At 37.8% G+C, this 21,962-nt stretch overlaps 1 long non-coding RNA gene across 1 annotated transcript; it reads left to right on the forward strand.

The window, feature by feature from the left end:
* Nucleotides 1–1,716: 1,716 nt before the first annotated feature.
* Nucleotides 1,717–9,136, forward strand: LOC138739960 (uncharacterized). Its single transcript, XR_011342611.1, has 3 exons — nt 1,717–1,830; nt 6,861–6,915; nt 8,701–9,136. It is a non-coding gene; the product is annotated as an uncharacterized lncRNA (long non-coding RNA).
* The last annotated feature ends 12,826 nt before the right edge of the window (nt 9,137–21,962 follow it).

Raw genomic sequence — 21,962 nt, forward strand, 5'->3', positions numbered from 1 at the left:
ATCCAGAAATTAATATAAATAAAATATTTTGAAGTCCTGCAATGATCCAAAAATTATTTTAATTCCAAGTTTTCTGTAAGCCAGCTAATCATCAATTCATACCAAAAGAAATTACCCTCGACTATACATTTTTTTTTTTATTTTGAGAAATAACATTTTTATGGCACCTTATCAAAAGACTTGTGTGATTCAAAACAAACTACCTTACCTCTTGCTGTTAAATCCTTAAAGAACTCAAGCAAATCTGTCAAAGGCAGTTTTCCTTTCTTAAAGCAATGTTGAAAGTAGTTCCAAAGGTTTAATGGGTTGTTAAGAAGGCATTTGCCCACTTGTCTTCATTGATTATGGCTTTGATAACAGGAGTCAGGAAGCCAAGTGACAATGAAAGAAGATTTTAATGAGACCACACTTGGAATATTGTGCACAATTCTTGCCAAGCAATTCAGTGAAAGTTGTCATTGAGCTGGAAAGTTTCCACAAAAGATACATAGCATATTGTTGGGACTAGCAAGCTTGAGTTATAAGGAAAGACTGGGACCTTTCTCCATGGAGAATAAGAGGTTGAGAGGGTGTAGAATTAGTAAATAGTCACATTTTTTTTCTGTCCATAAGAAGTTTGTAAACTAGATGGCATGGATTTAAGGTGAAAGGAGATGATTTAAAATGGACCTAAATGGGCAATTTTTTTTAATACAGAGATAGAAGATATGTGGAAAGAGCTGATGGAGGAAGTGAAAGGGGTGGGTACAGTTAGACATTTAGACAGGGGAATAGATAGGAAAGGAAAGGTATTGGGAATATTGGGCAAATGCAAGAAATTGGGATGAGCTCAAGTAGACAACTTGGTAGATATTGAGAAATTAGCCCAAGAGGCGTAAAAGGTTTGTTTTGATGGTGTAAAACACTATAACTCTGTGACTTTGTCATTTTTATGATGCTCAGGATGTGATGCCTCCACTCCCTTATTAATAGATGTCAGCTAGATAGTATTCTCTGGAACAGCCATTCTCAACCCTTTTTATAGCTCTGACTCTACTCAAATAGGCCCCCTTCCCTGTGAAACAGTGAAATTCTGGTTTATTCTCTATTTCTCTCCTACCGACTACATATTTTTTTTTAAAAATTGTTACGTGAAGTGAAAAGAAAACAAAGATTTTAATTAAATGTCCTCTTTCCCTGGGGGGAATGGGGATGGAGGCAGGGGTGTAGCCCCCCAACCCCATTGCGAATGGTTGCTCTCGAAGAGCCCAGGTAAGATGGGCTAAGCCTCCTGATCTAATCACAGTTTCATTCTTAGAATCTACAAAATAAAAGCTTTCCTGCTATCATGGAGGTTGCCAGAGGAAGATATTTAATTTTTTAAAAACTTTGCAGCACATTAACAGGCCCTTTGGGTCTATGATCCTTTGCAGTCCAAATACACTAATTAACTCACAAACACTGTGGGATGAAACTGGAGCACTTGGAGAAAACCCATACGAACATTGGGAAAGTGTGCAAACTCCTTACAGGAAATGAGGTCATTGGTGCAGTAATAGCATTGTACTAACTGTTATGTTAACCATGCCACCCTTTGCAAGCTGAATAAATATTCCAGAGGGATTAAAACATTTTTTTTTGGATTTGTATTGAACCAGACACATTGTGTTTCAAAAAAGGTAACAATTGATCATTGTTAAATGATCCTTTCTGTTGATAGATAATCGGACAGCCACTTAGATACTTAGATATACAGTTGAAAACATCATAAGCTGGTACTCTTCACTTAGAATACCACCTTGGCTGACAGGCATAAAGCATCTTGTGTGCTGGTGCTTCTGCTACACTGAGGTAACTTTTTTTTAAATTTACTGCAAATATTACTTTAGGAATTACTCATGCAGTGATAGGTTTATGGACAGACAGTGAATTAGCAGTGAATCCTTTTATAACCTCACAAAAAAAGAGCTATGTTGAGACAGTGCAAACCAGCAGTCTCCTTCATTAATCTCCACAATCATAACCTGAAATGCTAAACAGTGATTCCCAGCCATGACAGATGAAAATGATGAAACTTGCAGAGAAATTAAGTAAACAAACAATTGTTTTCATTATGAATATCATGTTGCCTCATGTTGCAAAGCTAAAGAAAACTATTAATCTATGCTTCCAATTTTACAACATTTGTGGTATTTTTTTCATTAAAAAAAAACACATGCAAGTAACAAAAACAATATATTCTGCTCTTAAAATGTCCCCATTCACCGAATAAACAGATTCAGCTACTAACTCAATACAAAACATCCTGCTGTATGAAATAGAAATAGAAAGTGCGGAAAATATATAGCTCATTTCTATCCGATGAGAAATAGGGTTGCTGCTCACTGTAGCCTCATCAGAACTCAAAGAAAATAAAGATGTGACAGTTTTCAAGATAGAAAAAATGAGGGAAAGAACGAAAGAGAGTGAAGAAGGCATCAAATGATTGAAATTAAAGATCAGTTATGAGAAGACATAAATGGTGACAGCAGATTAATTATCTAAAATTACTGAACCTGGTGTTGAACGTGAAATGCCCAGATTTTGCTTCATCTGCCCACTGCCTGCCCTAATTTCAGGTGCTTTTGCAACACCCACATTCATTTACTGCTGCCAGGCAGCTTCCACTGAAACTGTGGGCCTGGTTGCTACAAAGCCAGAAGATTTACATTGACCCATTCAATCCAGGACATTGACTCCACTCAGATGACTAAGGCTATGCTATGCACAATATCTGTGGCTGGGTTTGCATTCATCACCTCTGTTCTGATCCTCTTTGCTTTCCCTCTGCACTCAGGACAGTGTTCTGATTTCTAACTTGTTCACTTAAGTGCACACTCACAGGGAAGGCTGACTCATGAAGAAGACTACATGTGCATCTCTCTACTGGACCAGTGTCAATGTGCCTTTGAATCTAATGTGCACAAAGGAAAGATGTGGTACTCTTCCTTGAGATTACTTTGAGCTTCATAGGAACAATGGTCTAGAATGAAAATTGAACTCTTGTGGGATGGAATAATCGAAAGAATAGCAAATGACACTTTGGCTTACACCAATGGATGAAACATCTCATTAAATGGTGAAAGGAATGGATCCAGATAGAAAAGAATTGTGAACTGGACATCGTGGAAGATTGGCAATCAAGCATGACTGCTTCAAGATGAAGTTAACAGAGAAAGACTTATAAAGCTTTTATTCCCTCCTCCACCATTGTCATTTGCCCTTTTCAACTTGCATCCATCTCCTTTAAACAAATCATCTGCCATTAAGTGAACTTCACTCTCTCTCAGCAAGCACATCAACCATTGTATTATTCAGACACTCTTCACATCTCTTCGCTCCATTCTCCCTCTTCTCCTTGCAACCTAAAGCATGTTTGATTTCAAACTTTATTTCCCCATTTTTTTTTGGCAGGATTGTCAACCTGAAGCCTTTTGCTGCTTTTCTCTTAATAGATGCTGTCTGACATTCCAGCATTTCTAAAATTTTCTTTTTTTATTTTAAAATTTGCTGAGAGGAGCATGGGAAGTTCAGGGTGGGAATGGAACCTGAATAAAGGGATCCAACTGAAACTTTTAATAAGACCTTATCATGGAGGTGAACCAGATGTCAGATTTTTTTTCAGGCAGTTTGTTAGTAAAAGTCCATATGATCATTTCATGTACCACTTTTACCTAAATGTTTTCTGAACCTAATGACCTCTTGCTAGAGATGCAGAGGAGAAGACATTTGCATTTTAATTTCACTGATAATCAGAAGCAACTTTCCTACCTGTAGATTCATGAATGTAGATTCTAAAACATATATGCTATGAAAAATATTATTGATGTCCATATCAAATTCAAGGGATATTACATTATTCCCATGCAGAAAATAAAATGAACTGGATCAGTTTGAAAGTGTGGTCTATTGAATTAGTTTTACAACAATGTCTGCAACAAATATTTGATGCATGATCAATTGCACAAAGATTGAAGTAATCAAAACTGAAGGCTTCTATTTGCCAGAGATGGACAGCATCCCTGTGTTGCTCACTTACACTGACCCAAGCTTGAACTGCAGGTAGGCTTTTGGCATGACAAGCTTTATGGGGGAGAAAGGGAGGAGTCACGAGCCAGCCAGTGAGAGCAGGGTCAAATAGGAAAGGTCATGTCATTTACATATAACAAATATGTACAACAGTGGTCTCACCACGTTCAGCCCTTTTTTTTTTTTAAAAAAAAAGTGTCCTGGGATGTGTGGTGTGGTCAGCCGACCCTCATAAGTCAGTCTGTCTGGCAGTCTTCTTTGGCAATGCGACTAGCGAGTCCCTATTGAGGGTCCCTAGTGGTCTCCATCAGTTTTAGCTGGTCCATCCCAGTAGGCCAGGCAGGGGTACTTAGCTGGACTGGGTTGGCTATCAGGTTGACAGGAGTGGTTGGGGAATAAAGCCTTGGACAATGAGCTGGTCATACTTGTCAGCTGGTCGGGGTGGTTCCAGATGCTCCCTCATGTGCCAGGTCCTGGATAGATACTGTGTCATCATGCCCATCTGGGAATGCCCCGAAGGTGTACTGTGAGTTTGTGTGGAGCAGCTGGACCCCGTTGACCAGAGGGTCAGACTTATGGGTCCTCACGAGCTGGTGCAATAGCTCAGGGAATGTCAGCAAGGTAGGTAAGGTGGTTCCTGATGCTGATCTTCTGAGGAATCTAAACAGTCTCTCATGAGCTGTCTCATTGGTAGCCGTACACAGGAGGGACTGGATAGCATGGGGTGCCTCTTGCCAGTGGGGGATGGGTAGGCCCTTGGACTCTAAGGGCAGTAGTATTGCCTTCCAGACCGTGGTCTTATCCTGCTCCTCCTGGCCATTACTTCTGAGGTTATAGCTGGTGGTCTGACTAGAGGCAATGCCCTTGGACAGCAAATATTAATGCAGCTCATCGCTCATGAAGAACAAACCTCTGCCACTATGGACATAGCAGGGGTGGCAAAAAATGGTGAATGAATTGTTCAGAGACTTTATGAGGTAGCTGCAATCATGTCCAATTGAGAATAATATACCAAGTTACATAATGGAATGCTAACAAGTATAAGCTAAAACTATATATAGAAAAAAAAACTAAAAACTAAGCTAAAAACAAACTAAAATAAACTAAAATTAAAGCCCCTCCTGTTATATATAGAGAATTTAGGTTAAAATGGCTTAAGTTAAAATGTGATGATTAATCATAAAAAGGGAACCCAGAACGGACAGGGAGCTTACTAGCAGCCAAGGACAAAAGGATCAGCTGGATATGTTTTTTTTAAAACATATCTTTTCATGGTCATAGTGAGAGACATGCAGGAGACAAAAGATTGATAAGAAGGGTGAGAAACAGAATTTAGTGTATGTAGAGTTCGCAGCGTACGTAACGAACGTGATAATTAAAAATGCAGTTATACTTAGAATGCTTTTGCAATACTAACCAATTAAAACAGTATTAATAAGAAGGGGAAGGGCAAACAATAAGGGTATAAAAATCAATGCACTGTATGTATCGGGGCTTAACTGGTGAGAAGCCAGTTGAGTCCAACTCTGCAGACTTGTAAATAAAGCTTGTCGTGTCATCAGTTTTAAAGAGACTCATGTGTGAGAAGTTTTATTTCTGACACCTCCCACTCTCCCCTCAAAAAACTATAATCGTCCCAGAACTAAAATAGAAAATATTTCATCAGAAACAATCACAATTGATTAATTCAGATGTGTTAGTATGATGATGTAATGGGGAGGGGGCATATTATACTGACTGCTTGCTATTAGCTATGGCTGTCGAGATACTCCACCCTACTGGTAAAACAGATGGAGAACATTTCCCACTGGCCAGTTTAGAGGTGGCTTTTCATCTGTTAATTAAAGCCCAGTGTTGGAATGATACTCGACGGGTTCTTGTCTATGGCATATCAATTTTATTAACAGAAGAACAATCATGGATACTTCCCTGAAACCTGGAAGACTCGAGATAGATCAAGATGCGAGCTGGAGAAATTTTTCACCACTGGCTCCAGTGTTTTAAAGCATACATGCAAGTGAACAATGTGGTGGAAGACGCAATGAAAATGGACCATCTTCAGAGAATGGCCCTCCTCAGAGAAGTGACCTACTCAGTAGTCAGAGCTGTCTACCAGTACTGATAGACCAGTACCCTTTTTCTCTCGGACATTACACGGGCCAGAGTTAAGACATTCCTCTATTGAAAAGGAAGCATGAGCTATCATCGAGGCCATTGGGCATTGGAGGTACTTTGTAGCTGGAAGGAAATTCACATTGCTGATTGGTCAAAAATCTGTCGCCTACATGTTCAACACTAAGTTGAGGAGCAAGATCAAAAACGATAAGATTATGTGCTGGTGAATTGAACTTTCTACCTATGATTATGACATACACAGTAAAATTCAATGACCCGAGGCACTTTCTTGAATGACCTGTGCAAGTCTGCAACTAGACCGTTTAAAATATCTTCATGATGAATTATGTCACCTGGGAGTCACTAGATTTAATCATTATGTGAAGTCTCTTAATTTGTCATACTCACTCGAAGATATCAAAAAACTAAAGATTGTCCTGTTTGTGCAGAGTGCAAACCACGCTATTACAAACCCTCTCCATCCACGTTGATTAAGGTGTCTATACAATTTGAATGCCTCAGTGTGGAGTTTAAAGGACCTCTACCTCCAACAATAAAAATATCTATTTTCTTAAGGTCATTGATGAATTCTCTCGCTTCCCTTTCGCTATACCATGTGCTGATGTTTCTGCTGGTTCTGTTATTAAATGTCTTGATTTGATTTTCAGTATTTTCAGTTATTCTAACTTCATTCACAGTGACAGAGGATCAGCTTTTATGAGGTCGAACTTTGGCAATATCTTCTTGACAGAGGTATAGCTACATGTCACACTATAAGCTATAATATTCGGGGTAGTGGTCAAGTAGAGCACAGTAATGGTACAATCTGGAAAGCTATCATTTTAGCACTAAAATCAAAAGGTCTCTCCACCAGCCACTGGCAAGAAGTCCCGGAAACTTTGAACTCTCTCCATACTTTGCTTTGTACAGCTACCAATGAAACTCCTCACCAACATCTTTTTCTTTTCCCTAGAAAAGCGAAAACTTGATTGACCTTGCCAATTTGGCTATCTAAACCCGGAGATGTTTTATTAAGAAAACATGTTAGACTCAGCAAGGCTGATCCGCTCGTGGAGCATGTACAACTGCTTCATGCTAATCCACAATATGCTCATGTTGTATTTCCCAATGGTAGACAGGACACTGTTTCCCTTAGGGATCTTGCTTTGCCTGGTCTGCTGCCTGTTAGTCCTTCCACTGACCTGTCTTCTTCCTTACCCTCCCCATCCCGAAAACCTTTGGAGCAACAATTCCCTCTTCATGGGAATCTGCAGACCGAAATCCTTCAGTCAACATCTGCCAACAAAAGTCTTTCAGTTAAAGATAAATCTTCAACATCTGTGCCTTTACATCATTCTGAATGTATATCAAGGCCACCACAAATACTTAGTTATGACCATTTCTAATCTTTGATGTGGTTTCAAAGAGTACAGTCGCATCATGTTTACTCAGGCTCGCAGCTGGTACATTATTCTCATTTATTCTGTTTGTAACCTTTTTTTTGCCCTTTCCTTTTTGCTTTTGCCATTATTGTATTTTCTTAAAATTAGTCAATTTTAAAGGGGGGGGGGAAGAAATATGCTGATGTAATGGGGAGGGGGTGTATTATACTGAATGTTTGCTATTGGCTATGGCTTTAGAGATACTCCACCCTACTGGTATAACAGATAGATAACCTTTTCCTACTGGCCAGTTTAGATGTGGCTTTTCATTTGTTAATAAAAGCTCTTTTTTAAAATATTAGTATGTAATTTAATTTATATAATTTTTTCAAATTAGCATCAATATGTATAACCAAATAATTAATCTTATCAGTCCATTAAAATAAATGGCTTCACTACTTTATGAATAGCCTGTTTTCACTAATTCCATCACATCATTTTAATTCCAATTTATTTAATATCCTGAAAGTCTCTCATAATCTAACAATTGTTGATAAAGTGTATTGATAATAACATCTGTGGATGAGTTAAATAACCTCAAATATCATCCGCAAATATACTAATTTTATGATGGGTCTGCTCTATCTCAAATACCCTTAATTGCTGATCATCCCTAATCTTTTATGCCAATAGTTCTCTGGCTAAAACAAACAGAACTGGTGATAATGGACATCTCCGTTTACTAGATCTATTCAAATTTTAAAAAACTGGGACCCCTGTCCATTTGTGGTCACTTTAGCTTTAGGACTTCTATATAAACCCTTAACCTAATTTATGAAGTTTATACCACAACCAAATTTACTTAACTCCTTAAACAAAAAGTCCTATTCCAACCTATCAAAAGGCTTTTCTGCATCTAAAGCTACAATTAGGCTCATTTTTTTTTCTGAGCTAAATTAATTATTCTTAATAACCTTACTATATTTTCTGAAGTTTGTCTATTTCTAACAAAACCCATTTGACCCATATTTATTAAATCAGGAAGATATTCAGTAATTCTATTTGCTAATGCTTTTTCTACAATTTTATAATCTACATTCAATAAAGGTATAGGTCTATAAGAAGTCAGTTTTAATAGATCTCTATCTTTTTTTAGGAATAACCATAATAATCGCCATAGAAAATGTTTCTGGAAGACAATGTTGTTCAAAAATAAAACCAATAAATCTTTAAACTATAAAATTCAACTGAGAACTCATCTTCACCTGGAGATTTATTGTTTGCAAACTGGAAAGCATATTGAATACCTACTGTTCAGTTTAAAAAAAAAATCTAATGCATCCTTACCTTCTTGAGTAAAACTCAGTAATGACAGATGTGACAAGTAAAATCATCAATAGCCTCTTCATCATGTAATGATTCAGAGGTATAGAGCTTTACATAAAGTTACCCAAAATCATTGATTTCTTGTGGTTTGTAAGTCACTTGATCATTATCCTGTATTGCATTAATTGTCCAAGAGGATTATTCTGCTTTTAATTGCCAAGCCAAAACCTTGTGTGATTGTACCCCCAATTCATAAGATTTCTGTTTAGAACGCAATATCATTTTCACTATTCTGTAAATTAACATTGTATTATATTGTAATTTTTTTTATTAACTAAAAATCTATGCTTATCCTTGGAAGATGATTTTTGAATTTCCTTGTCCAATAAAGTTATATATTTTTCAAATGTATCTATATCCTTCATGTATTCCTTTTTAAGTTTTGAAGAATAACATAATTTGTCCTCTTAAATAAGCTTTCAACGCATTCCAAATAACAAACATACCTTCAGTTGAATGCAAATTTTAGTATCACAAAACAATTGAATTTGTTGTATAAATTCAGTAATAAAGAATTAAATCTCCATCTATAAACTGAAAGTTGTCTTTCTGAAAATTAACTCATCAAAAGAGGAGATTATAGATATTAATTGAGATTTATAATCCACACCAATCACTCTTGATTGATTATAGGCAGAAAGAAAAAAATAAATTAATTGTAGAATATGTATCAAACTTGCTAGAATAAAAAGAATAGTCCCTGTCCTTAGGATGCATTTTTTGAAATCTATCAATTAAATTAAAATCTTCCATCAAAGACAACTATGTTTTAGCTGCCTTTGACTTCACTATAGTTTTTGAAGATTTATCCATTACAGGTTCCAAACAAAGGTTAAAGTCACCACCTAACCAAATATTTTCATGTATATATCCCAATTTTTAAAAAAAAATTTTTTAAAAGTATCCTGAATAAATTTCTGGTCATCCAAATTAGGTGCATAAATAGTCAATAAGGTCTATTCTTCAGAAAATATCTGACAATTTGGGTGAATCTGTGGGTTCAAACCACTTGCAGGTTTTGCCTCTTCAGGCAAAGGCTAGGAGAAGATAACTCTGACTTCAAATTCCCAGGCTCGGGTAGCTCAGCGTTAGTACCAGGAAAGGGCCCGAGCTATGGGAAAATAGCACATGTCAGTCTGGCAGCAGGGGCTGGCAGATATGACAGAGTGTGGGAAACAGTTTGTCTAGTGATCCGCAGCAGCAAACTCGGTGGGCGAAGGATCCGTAAAGACAACGGCCAGCGAACACGGTCTTGGAACAGACCACTGCAGGGCAATACCACATCACTCTGGCTGTCATGCCTTGCACTCCGCTAGGCCCAGTGGCATGGACTCCAGAGGAAAGTGTTTGTCCTGGGCAAGCACTCACCTCCAAGTCCTTGCCCCAGCACATGGTGCCTAGCACTCCATGGAAAACAGAACAAAAGTTCTGTGGGGACAGAAGAGCTACAAGGAACCATGTTCATCTTCATTTGTGAAGTGATGGGCCATGATGATGATGATGATTTGACAATTAACTATAAGATATCTTCCCGCTGATTCTGTAATTGCATCCTGGATTTTAATGGGTATTTTTTAAATTAAAATTGCCACTCCACTAGCTTTTGAATTAAATGTAGAAAAAACTGCTCGACCTACCAAATCCTTTTTCAATTTTAAATGTTCACTGTCTGTCAAATGGGACTCTTGTGAAAAAAATAGCCACTCCTAACTTCTTAATATATGACAAAACCTTATTCCTTTTCATGGGGCTGTTAATCCCATTGATATTAAAACTCAATATCTTGACTGCTTTATCCATCATTGTTGTAGGTATATATAATACAACAATAAATAACTCTTATACCTGTCCAGGAAGAGTTTCCATAAATTGGGTCCCGGCGTCATCATCATCTGCAATCCAATAACAATAGTTTAATTTAAAACTGAAATGACAATTTAAAAAAAAAAGAAAATAATAGTAAATCCCTCCTCCCTAAAATGCCAGATAAGCAAGCATTACAACCATCCATTAGATGGGTCGTGGTCAACCATGAAACCACACAAAGATGTCAGAGAATAACATGCCCAATCCCCAACTCCAATGGGAAAAAAAATAACTTTCTTATCATCAAAATATCAAGACGAACAGAAAAAAAAGGAGAGATTCCTACACCCATTCATCAACAAATAATTTCAACAAGTCCTCTGTGAGCTGAGCCTTGAGTAAATTTTAATCTAGTCTTCGGCTTGAATATAATTGGTGAAGCAAACACTCTGTTGATCTGTAATGAATACTTTCAACATAGCTGGATTACAAAGCAAAAATCATAGAACCTTCTTAACTGGGTTAAACTCCTTTTCTTCAAAAGAGCTCGACTCAAAGCTGGATAAAAAAGATTTTTTCACCTTCATAATTCAAAGGCCCATGTTCTCTAACTCTTTGTATTGCCAGTCCAAGTATCTTCTCCCTATCTTGATAATTAATAAATCTGATAAATATAGACTGAAGTCTTTGATTCGGTCCCCGCTTTGTTCGTGGAGCTCTATGTGCTCTTTCAATCAAAATGTTCTCTTCAAAATTGTCTTGCTCAAACATTTCAGGTATCCAATTCTGAAAAAAAAAATGAAATACATCCTGACCTTCTTTAACTTCGGACATCCTTACAATTTTAAGGATATTTCTTCTGCTATAATTTTCCAACATGTCAACTTTTTCTAATAACATTTTATTTATAGAGACAAAATCAGTAACAGAATCTTCAATGAATTTCGCTCTTTCTGCAGTACGCTGAACCTCTTCATGATTACCTTGCATTCTATCTTCTAGCTTAGACCTTTTGTGAAAAATTTATTGATTTAGTCAAATCCATTTTAACTTGTTGTAATTCCCCAGTTAAAAATTTGAAATTATTTTCCATAGCACTTGCAAGTTTGTCAATTTTATTTTCAATTTTATTCATTTTTTTATTAAAAAAACTTGGGTTTGCATTTAAATTCTTCCTCTTCTGTACAATTGTTAGAATCCTCTTCTATATCTGGAAAATTTTCTTCTTGTTCCACAGCTGAGATGGTGGACTGGACCTTTAAAAGGTATTGAAGATTTTTTTTCTTATTTTTTTGGTATCCCCACCATTCAGGCTCGAGGAGTCGTGCATGCAGTTTAGATCCAGTTTTTGAAATGGCACCATCTTTGCAAAGGGATGCAGAGGTGGCTCCGTGAAGTGGTCCCTCACTGGGGCTGGAGTGGTCCCAGAAGATACTGTCTTCGCGTTTTATTTTCGGTGTAATCTTCAAATATCTTTACACGGTGGCATTGTCCTTTTTTATCAACAGTAACTTTAGATTAACTTTAAAATAGTTTTGATGAGTTAAACTTTATTTAATTAGCACTTCTTTAGTTATTTCTCCAGAGACGTGAGTGTGTGCTGCATCCTCTATGCCATCACATGACCTCCTCCACCAGAGTACTGTTTATTTGTAAACAGGAGGGTGTTGGATAAGTTTATTTTGCAGCATTTGCCTTCGAACTTTGCAACTGTTTTGTAAATGAACAAAACAGGCATGAAATATCCATTTTCTGATTGAAGTTCATTTGCTTTTCACACATTCATGCACATTCATTGGAGAATATTGTGAAGCAGTGGAGGATTCACATGATGATTAAGAACCTGGCAGACTGCGAAAGATCTTTCTAAATGACTATAGAGGTAAGGATTAACATAAAACTGAAAGGAAATGCTTGTGGGATGCTCCATCCCCTACATAAATTCATAAAGTGGAAAAGTTGAAAATACAAATTAAACATGAAGATCTGCAGATTCCCGGGTCAAGTGCAATACACGAAAGTACTGAAGGAACTCAGCAGATCACACGGCATCCATAGGAAGTGAAAGATAACCTTTTATGTTTTTCACACAACTACTATGTTCCAGGAAATTATTGCCATTTTCACAGTACACATGCGATGTAAAAAGTCTGAATGGGAATTAGGGTGCCATTCTTGTTCTGATACTTTACATCCTCGATGCCTAGTAATTTTCCCAGAATGTCTGCAGTCTAAAGTGAACTGCAGGCATTCCGTGAACAACAGACTAAAGAATAGCACGTATCGATGATGCATGTTGTAAGTCCCGCCTCTTTAATTACCACATTGGCGGTATGCTGTCCAAACTTGTGTAAGGAAATAGAGATTTTGTGTTTTGGTTGTTTTTGTGTGAACAACCAATGCTGAGACATCAGACAATCTTCAAACCAGTAAAATCACTCAAATTCTATCTAAAAGAATAAATGTTTCAGACCTGAGCTTTTTGTCAGAAATCTGAAAAAGGTAGACTCCTGAATAAAACTGCAGGGGGAGGAGAGGAAAGGAGGGAGAAAGGGAAAGAATGCAGCCTATCAGGTAAGAGGATATAGGAGTGAAGATAGCAGTTGAGAAATGATGGAGGAGAGGACAGAGGGCTAAGAAAATTAGTTCTCTGATCGGAGAAAGAAAGCAAAAGGGTGGGAGTTGGAGGGAAAGAGAGAGACTGGGGAAAGGGGTTGATGGAAATTGGAGAAGTTGATGTTAATGTTGCCTAAAAATGTAAGACAGAGAATTAGTAAGCAGAGGAAATAAAAATGAGAAAATAGATAAGATGAATGGTATGAACTTCAATTCAAAGGGTCTCATGAATGAAGCAGGTAATCTGAAGACATCGACAGACAGAAAAGTTTCAAATCACATTCATTGCATATTTCAAAGGGGGACACAAGAATGACAAATCCAGGATTTTCTGATAAGATGAACGAGGATTAAAAAAAGCATGAGGTATGAGATAATGCTTACAGTATGTAGTGCAAATACCTAAGCTTTAATTAGCTTATAACTATGGGTAGGGTTTCACAGTAGTCTTTGAAAGGGTTCTGGGTTTAGGCACGAAACCAGGGCTATATGTGAGCAGATGGGGGTGGAGTCAGCACAACATATTACCAGTGACTCCCGGTTCAGTGTAGGGCAATAAGCAAAATCAGGAAGGAAATTATGGCCACATAGTTTGAACTAAAGAGCAAAAGAAAAATCAATCACATCGCTTTGAATCTACTATAAAACCCAGTCAAATGAATACAAAGAAAACATTAGCAATTTTTTGGGATGTGATACAACAGTGGCTAATTATATTTGAAGAATTTAGCTGTCTTAATTCCTCTTATTTGGAACAGAATCAATCTGCAAGGCCTTGGAGTTGAATTATTTTAAAATCTGTTCATAGGAACTTTTCAGCAAGCTCATTGCAAATGCAAGAAATGTCAAACTAATTATGGACCTTAGAAATGAAGCTGTGCAAGTGAGAGGCAAATTTAGTGGTAGATTTTTGTAATATCTATCCATTGAAGGTGGATCTTGCTGGCAAAACCTGAATTGAATGTCTGCTTCTAATTGTCATTGAAAAAGTGAATATTAGCCACCTCCTTGCAATCCTCCTAGTGGTTGAAAATGTTGGAACACCCTACCTAACATCACGATGCTGAGTTGCTAGCATGTCTCAAAATGAAGAAGAAATAGGAGTTCACCCTTTGTTCTTTCTCTGCCTGTCAATAACTCAAATGTTGCTTTTATTTCTCCACTTCAATGACACTTCACTGAGTTAGCTTCATGTTCCTTAATATCTAAAGATAAGTTCATACGTGTTGAATTTTCTGAAATAAATATTAATAATGCTCATTATTATTGCCAGATAGATTGTACAATCTACATTTTGCACCAAAATTCTTACATGCTACAGCTGAACAGGTAATTTGTAAACAAATAACTAAAATCTACAATTGTATATTTGATTAAATTTAATAAAAGGTAATAAATATATAAAAAAAATAATATGCAATTATAAAGTACTGGCACAAGGTGATGAATGATCAAGGTTTTCTTTTTTTTTACATTTTAGTTTAATCTAAATGATACAACATGGTAGAATGTCCTTCCAACCAATAAAACCCATGCAGCCCATTTACACCCTATTAACCTACTGACCCATTATGTTTTGGAGGGTGGGAAGAGACCAGGGCATTTGGAGAAAATCCACATAGGTCACAGGGAGAACATGAAAACTCCTTGCAGACCCCACTGGATTTAAACCTGGACCACTGGTACTCTAATAGCATTGTGTTAGCCTTTATGCTAACTGTCCAGCCAGGACACTATTGGTATGAAAAGATGGAATGCTTAGTGATGCTATCTCTACTGTCATGAGCATAAGAAACCGAGTCTGGTTAATGCTGTGCACGAGGCATTTCTGTCAGAGAAGATGTCATTTAATTGGCATTTGATCAGGATTTTGGCTCCAGGTGCTGCTGGCTGTTTGCATGTGATTTAGAAAGGGTTACAGGGTTCACTCAAAAACTCCAACTTTCACATGGAAGAAAGCAAGAGCGTGGTGCAAAATTGGCGGTTTTTAAGAGGCAAGATCAGAAATTATGTCCTGATCTACTTAACCAATTTCACTGGAAAATATTGCATGATCTAACCAAGTCAAAGTCCCTAATTAAACATACACCGAAATGCTGGAGGAACTCAGCCTGTTATTCAGCATCCACAAAAGACAAAGATATATAGTCCAGATTTCAGGCCTGAGCTATTCTGTGCTGAGTCCCTACAGTGTGTGAAAATCAACCCTTTATCAAGGGGCTAAATGATTTGTAAAGTTGATGGAAGTTGGCTTGTGACACCATACCTGTTCAGAAATTGATAGTTCCAATTTGGTTTTGAGGTACCAAGTTTGTATAATGCTTTTGCAATTATAATGTCACTTTGCACCAAATCAATTAAAAAAAAATTAAGTTAACCTGTGTTGAAGAATATGGCTAGATTACTCACTGCATCATTCTGGACCAATCATATAAATTTAATGTGGTTATCATAAACTGTAGAGCAGTGAATTTCAAATAGAGAAATTGGCTAAATCAGGAGGAAGTGCTCAGAGAGAGATGGACGTGTTATTTCACTAAAAAAATATTTATGGATGAATGGGTTTGATTTGTTTTACCTCCTTTAATACAACCTTTGGTTGATGATGATTTTATTTGATGGGTAGGATGTGCCTTCATTTAAAATGCAGCAAGTATGTATGTCAAAAGTATGTGTAGAAAATTTAGTGACTGCTTCACAGCTTCAATGGACTGTTGACAGAACAGTTGAGCAAAGTAGGGGCCCTTCAGCACACAATGTTGTGCAGAAAGATTCTAGCATCAATCTAACCCAGTGGTTCTCAACCTTTTTCTTTCCACTCACATACCACATTATGTATTCCATATGTCATAGGTGCTCTGTGATTAGTAAGGGATTGCTTAAGGTGGTATGTGGGTGGAAAAATAAAGTTGACTTGTTATGTGTAGTTTCATAACTCCAAAGAAAATAGGCCAAATGACAATTTTTCTCAAGCAAAATATTTCAGTAACAATTGGGTCAAGAGCGGTGATTCTCAACTTCCCTTCCCACTTTCATACCACCTCAAGCAATTACAGAGCACCAATGGCATAGGGATTACTTAAAGAGGTATGTGAGTAGGGAAAAAAAGTTTGAGAACCACTGGTCCATATCTTTAGCTCAGTGGTTTTCAAACATTTATTTCCACTCACATACCACCTTAAATAATCCCTATGCCATACGTGCTCTGTGATTAGTAAGGGATTGCATAAGATTTATGTGAGTGGGAAGGGAAGGTTGATAATCAATGCTCTAACCCAAATACTACTGAAATATTTTGCTTGAGAAAAATTATTATTGATGCATTTCCTTTGGGGTTATGAAACCATGCATGTAATGAGTCAATTCGGTATGATTAAAACAGTGGTTTTCAAACTCTTCTTTCCACTCACATGCCACCTTAAGCAATCCCTTACTAATCACAAAGCACCTATGGCACAGTGTTTATTAAAGTGGTATGTGAGTGGAAATAAAATTTTTGAAAACCACTGCTTTAGCTCATGGAAGTAAGGAAAGATTAATAGTTGAATTCTCCTCCATTTATCTGAATTCTATTTAATTGATGGTGGGATCCAGCTGTACATAGGATGAACTGCCTTTCTTGGATTATAACTATGATGTGTACTGTTATGATCCCAGAGGACCCCAAAACCCAGCAGCAACAGAAATTCACCAAGACAAATGGTTACTTAAACAAAAGTTGCTTTTAATTATCTTTAAACATGAAAACAAGATCAAACTCTTATTACTATCAACTTAACTAACCTAACAACCCCTTTCTAATTCTAAGCGCACGTGTATGTAATGTGTATACGTTTAGAAAAGTTCTTTAATTCACAGTCCAAACTCACTTCTCGTTCCTCTAAGTTCACTGGTTGTAGGCAATTCTTATACTGTGCAAAGAATTTAACATTTATGAATTTCACCAAGCTTTGGTGCTTGAAAGGTAAATGGTTACTGCTCAGGACATTCTTGTCAGTGTTCAGAGAGATATTGTTCACTGGACACAAACTGATATCTTCTAATCAGCCACGTCAGTATCATGCCGAAGAAAGTTGCCCCATCAGGGTTTTCCAGATGATAACCTGTCTTGCAGGCCATCATAGAGTTCGTTTTTGTTTCTCTTTTTTCAAGTGAAACATTAGGCACCCAGTCCTCTCCTCTTGTATAGACCACAAGGCTTTGACTAGGCTGAACTAAGCACTCACAACCCATCTTCAAAATGGGGTTTTTCCACATGCTTGACAGCTTGTCCTGTTCCAGTCCCAGTTGCTGCTACTGAACTGAATTTTCTCTCTCGCTCACTCAGAGAAAAAGAAAACATGTTTGATTCTCTCTGCTTGCAAAAACAAGCTTAAAACAGCAACCTGCACTCAGACAGCCTGCAGCTCTGAACCCAATCCTCTGAGTTCTTTCATCTGTTGCTTTTTAAAACAACAATCCATTAGTGAAGTTTCTATAGGCTCTCCCCAAAGCTTTTGCAAAGGCCCCCAGGAGCCACCCTGTCAGGCTTGAGCAGAGCTCCAGTATTTTAAATGAGATCTGTTTTGAAGTGTTTCCATGTAACCAGAAAATGTCAAATTATATTTTCTGTAACAAATTGTAATAATGACCTGCTCTTAGCCAAATTGAGTACCTGATTGTGATGTTTCAGATAAAAAATAAAGTGACATTGCATGTTTTTCAGCCAGTTTCTTGTTCGATTTCTTGTGTTCCAGAAAGATTTTTAGAATCACCTTGCTTATTGATTTGTGAGCAATGCTTGAATCTTGTAGCAACAGTAATAGGTTAACATTGAACTTCTAACCAATATCAGATTGGGCTTCTCTCTGATGTTACTTCAATTTGATTTAGTCCTTATTTTGCCACGTATATTTTTTCTCAAAATCGTCCTTTTGCACAATAGAACTATTCTTGGCTTCAAGTTTTTTTGTTACCTTAGAAGATGTGAACAATGTTAGTATAGTGGTTAGTGCAGCCTGGGTTCAAATTCAGCACTCTCTGTAACACGTTTGCGTGTTCTCCCCATGTCTCCACAGGTCTCCCATAGATCAGTAATTTTTAATGAGGGCCAAAGAATATTTAAGTAAAACTCGTGTTTTTGTTTCACCTCATGTTACAATTTCTTCTTTTGTATTTTATGGTCAGTCAGACAGAACAGAAGAAGAAATCAAAACTTGACTACTTCACAGGAAACAGAACATGACAACATATTACAGGACTTTTGGCCCATATTGTACTGACCTATATAAACAACTAAGGCTTCCCTACCATACACCCATAACCTATTGAATCCATGTGACTGTCTAAGTCTCTTTTATGTTTCTTTTTTATTAGCCTTCACCACCACCCCTGGCAATGTATTCCCTGCAGGCACTACTCTCTGTTTAAGAAACTTACTCCTGAAGTCTCCCCTAAACTTTCCTCCTCTCACTTTGTACAGATGTCCTCTGGTGTTTATTATCACTCTGGGAAAAAGGTGCCAGCTGTCCACCCTATCTATGCCTCTCATAGTCCTGTAGACCATTCTTCCAATTCACATACCACTTTAATTATTCCCTATGCCATAGGGGGCTCTGTGATCAGTAAGGATTGCTTAAGGTAATGTGTGCATGAAAATAAAATGTTTGAAAACCATTGTTTTAATCATACTTAATTGACTCGTTATGTGCACAGTTTCATAACTCCAAAGGAAGTGAACTCATGACAATTTTTCTCAAGCAAAATATTTCAGTAACAATTGGGTCTTGAGCAGTGATTCTCAACCTTCCCTTCCCACTCACATACCACCTTAAGCAATCCTTTATTAATTGCAGAGCACCGATGGCATAGGGATTACTTAAAGAAAAAGGTTGAGAACCAGGTTGTAGATCTCTATTAAGTCACCTCTGATCCTTCTTCGCTCCAATGAGAAAAGACCAAGCTCTGCTAATCTTGCCTCATATGACATGTTCTCTAATCTGGGCATCATCTTGGTACATCTCTTCTGCATTCTCTCCTTAGCTTCCACATCCTTTCTGTAATGAGGGGATCACAACAAAATTCCAAGTGTGGTCTTATCAGAGTATTATAGAGTTACAACATTACTTCACAACTCCTGAACTCAATCCCCCAATTAATGAAGGCCAGCATACCAGAAGCCTATTTAATTACCTAACAACCTGCAAGGCAACCTTAAGAGCTCTAAGGATTTGGACCCCAAAATCTTTCTACTCCATTAGAAATCCTGCCATTAACCATGTACTTCATATTCATGTTTGATCTTGAAAAATGCATCACCTCAGACTTACCATCTGCCACTTCTCTGCCCAAGTCTGAATTCTCTCTGTATCCTGTTGTAACCTACAACAGCTTCTATTACATCCATGACACCTACAACCTTCATGTCATCTGCAAAATTACTGACCCACCCCTTTACTTCTTTGTCCAGATCATTTATAAAAATCACAAAGAGCAGAACTCCATTAATTGATAACCTCCAGGCAGCTAATGTTCTATCTACTACTGTCCTCTATCTTTTGCAGGCAAGCCAATTCTTAATCTACACAGCTAAAGTTCCATGGATCCCATGAATCATGACTTTCTGAATGAGTCTTCCATTGGGGCCTTGTCAAATGCCTTAGTAAAATCCATATACACCTCATCTACCAGCCGACTTTCATTAATGTGTTTTTTTTTAAATTATTTCTTCAAAAAAAACTTGATTAGCATAGTGAGAGATGATGTATCCCTCACAAAGCCATGCTGACTATCCCTGACAAAGCCATGCTGACTATCCCTGAGAGGACTATTTCTCAAAATGTTCATAATTCTGTCCTTAAGAATCCTCTCCATTAGTTTTTCCATCACTGATGCAAGATTTAGGATTATGCCCATTACCTTTTATTAAACAAGGGGGTGACATTTGCCATTCTCCAATCATGTGAGCAGGGAGGATGTAAAGATCATCCACAAAGCCCCATCAATCTCCTTCTCACTTCCTGTAGTACCTGGGATACATCTTTTCTAGTCCCAGGGACTAAGCAATACAAGGGTTTTTAAGAAGATCCTGCACTTCCCCCTTAATTTCAACAAGGCCCCACTCATAATCTTGTTCTATACTGACTTCACCATGACCAAAATCCCTCTCTCTGATGAGCACTGAAGCAAAGTATTCATTCAGGTCTTTGCCTATCTCCTCTGCCGCCAGCCTTTTTCATGTGTAATCAGCCCTATTTTCACTCCCGCCATCCTTCTACTCTTCACATATGCTTGGAACGCCATGGGATTTTCATTAATCCAACTTTCCAAGAACATCTAAAACACCAATTCTCAATCTTTTCGGGCTGTGGCTTAGGATTGTGCTCAAACTTTCTGAGCCCCATTCTCGAAGGGAAGCTACAGATTTGGCTATACAGGTATCCAAGTGTTTGAATGTTTGGAGGGAGGGGGTATAGAGCTCGTTGAAAGAATCAAAGACTTGTTGATCCAAAACAAGGCTTTTATTAGCAAAAGACAGGAGCTCTTCACAGGTGGCCGACCAGTCTGGAATGATCCGACCTGGCTAGGGACACAACCCTTTAAGGTCCAGACAGTAGGCATGACTAAGCTCTCAGACAATCGCTGTAAGCACAGTCTAGATACTGTAATTATATACACTTATATACATTGATGATAGATCTGTACTATCACAGGGGGTCGAACAATACTTGTCCCCTTCAAGCTCTCCAAAGTCCTCAAGTTCCTTTCTTGCAACTATGCAATTCCCATGAGCTCTTCCTGCCTTGTGTTTCCTTTGTCCCCAGAACTAGCTGTCTTACTTATTTTGTCAACCACGGTTCCCTTATCCTATCATCCTTTCCTTGTGTCAGTGGGACAAGCCTATCCTGTAGCAGGGCCGCATGGTTGGCATAGTGGCTAGTGCAATGCTATAACAGTGCCATCAACTGGGATTTGAATCCTGTGCTGTCTGTAAGGAGTTGATTTCTCCCTTGTCTGTGGGGGTTTCTTCAAGGAGCTCTGGTTTCCTCTCACCCTTCAAAATGTACTGGGGTTGAAGGTCATTTGGGGGGTAATTGGGTGGCATGGGATTGTGGGACAGAAGTGTCTGTTTCCATGCTCAATATCTAAATGCAAAATTTAAACACCACAGATGTGTCCCTAAATGTTACTTCTCTGCTTTTCCCCGAGAAAATCTGTTCCCAATTTATGCTCTCAAGGTCTTACCATTGTAATTAGCTCTTCACCAATAAAGCCTTTTCCATTTGGTCTACTTGTATCCTTGTCCATACTTGTGCTAAAGGCCAGGAAATGATCCCCCTACCAAGACGACTGCACCTGACTAAGTTCATTACCCAGAATTAGATCCAGCATGGCCTCTCATTGGCCTGTCTACATAAGGTATCAGGAATCCTTCTTAGACATACCTGACAAATTCTGCCCATTCTAATCTTCTTGCAGTAAGAAAGTGCCAGTCAAAATTCGGGAGAGTGAAGTATCCCATAACAACAACTCTGATATTTCTACATCATTCTAAAATCTGCCTACTTTTTTTGTTCATTGGTGTCCTAAGGGCTATTTTGGGACCTCCAGACTACTGATTGCTCCCTTCCT

This window comes from Narcine bancroftii, chromosome 7 (assembly GCF_036971445.1).
Source record: "Narcine bancroftii isolate sNarBan1 chromosome 7, sNarBan1.hap1, whole genome shotgun sequence".
In the NCBI taxonomy this organism is placed as follows: domain Eukaryota; kingdom Metazoa; phylum Chordata; class Chondrichthyes; order Torpediniformes; family Narcinidae; genus Narcine; species Narcine bancroftii.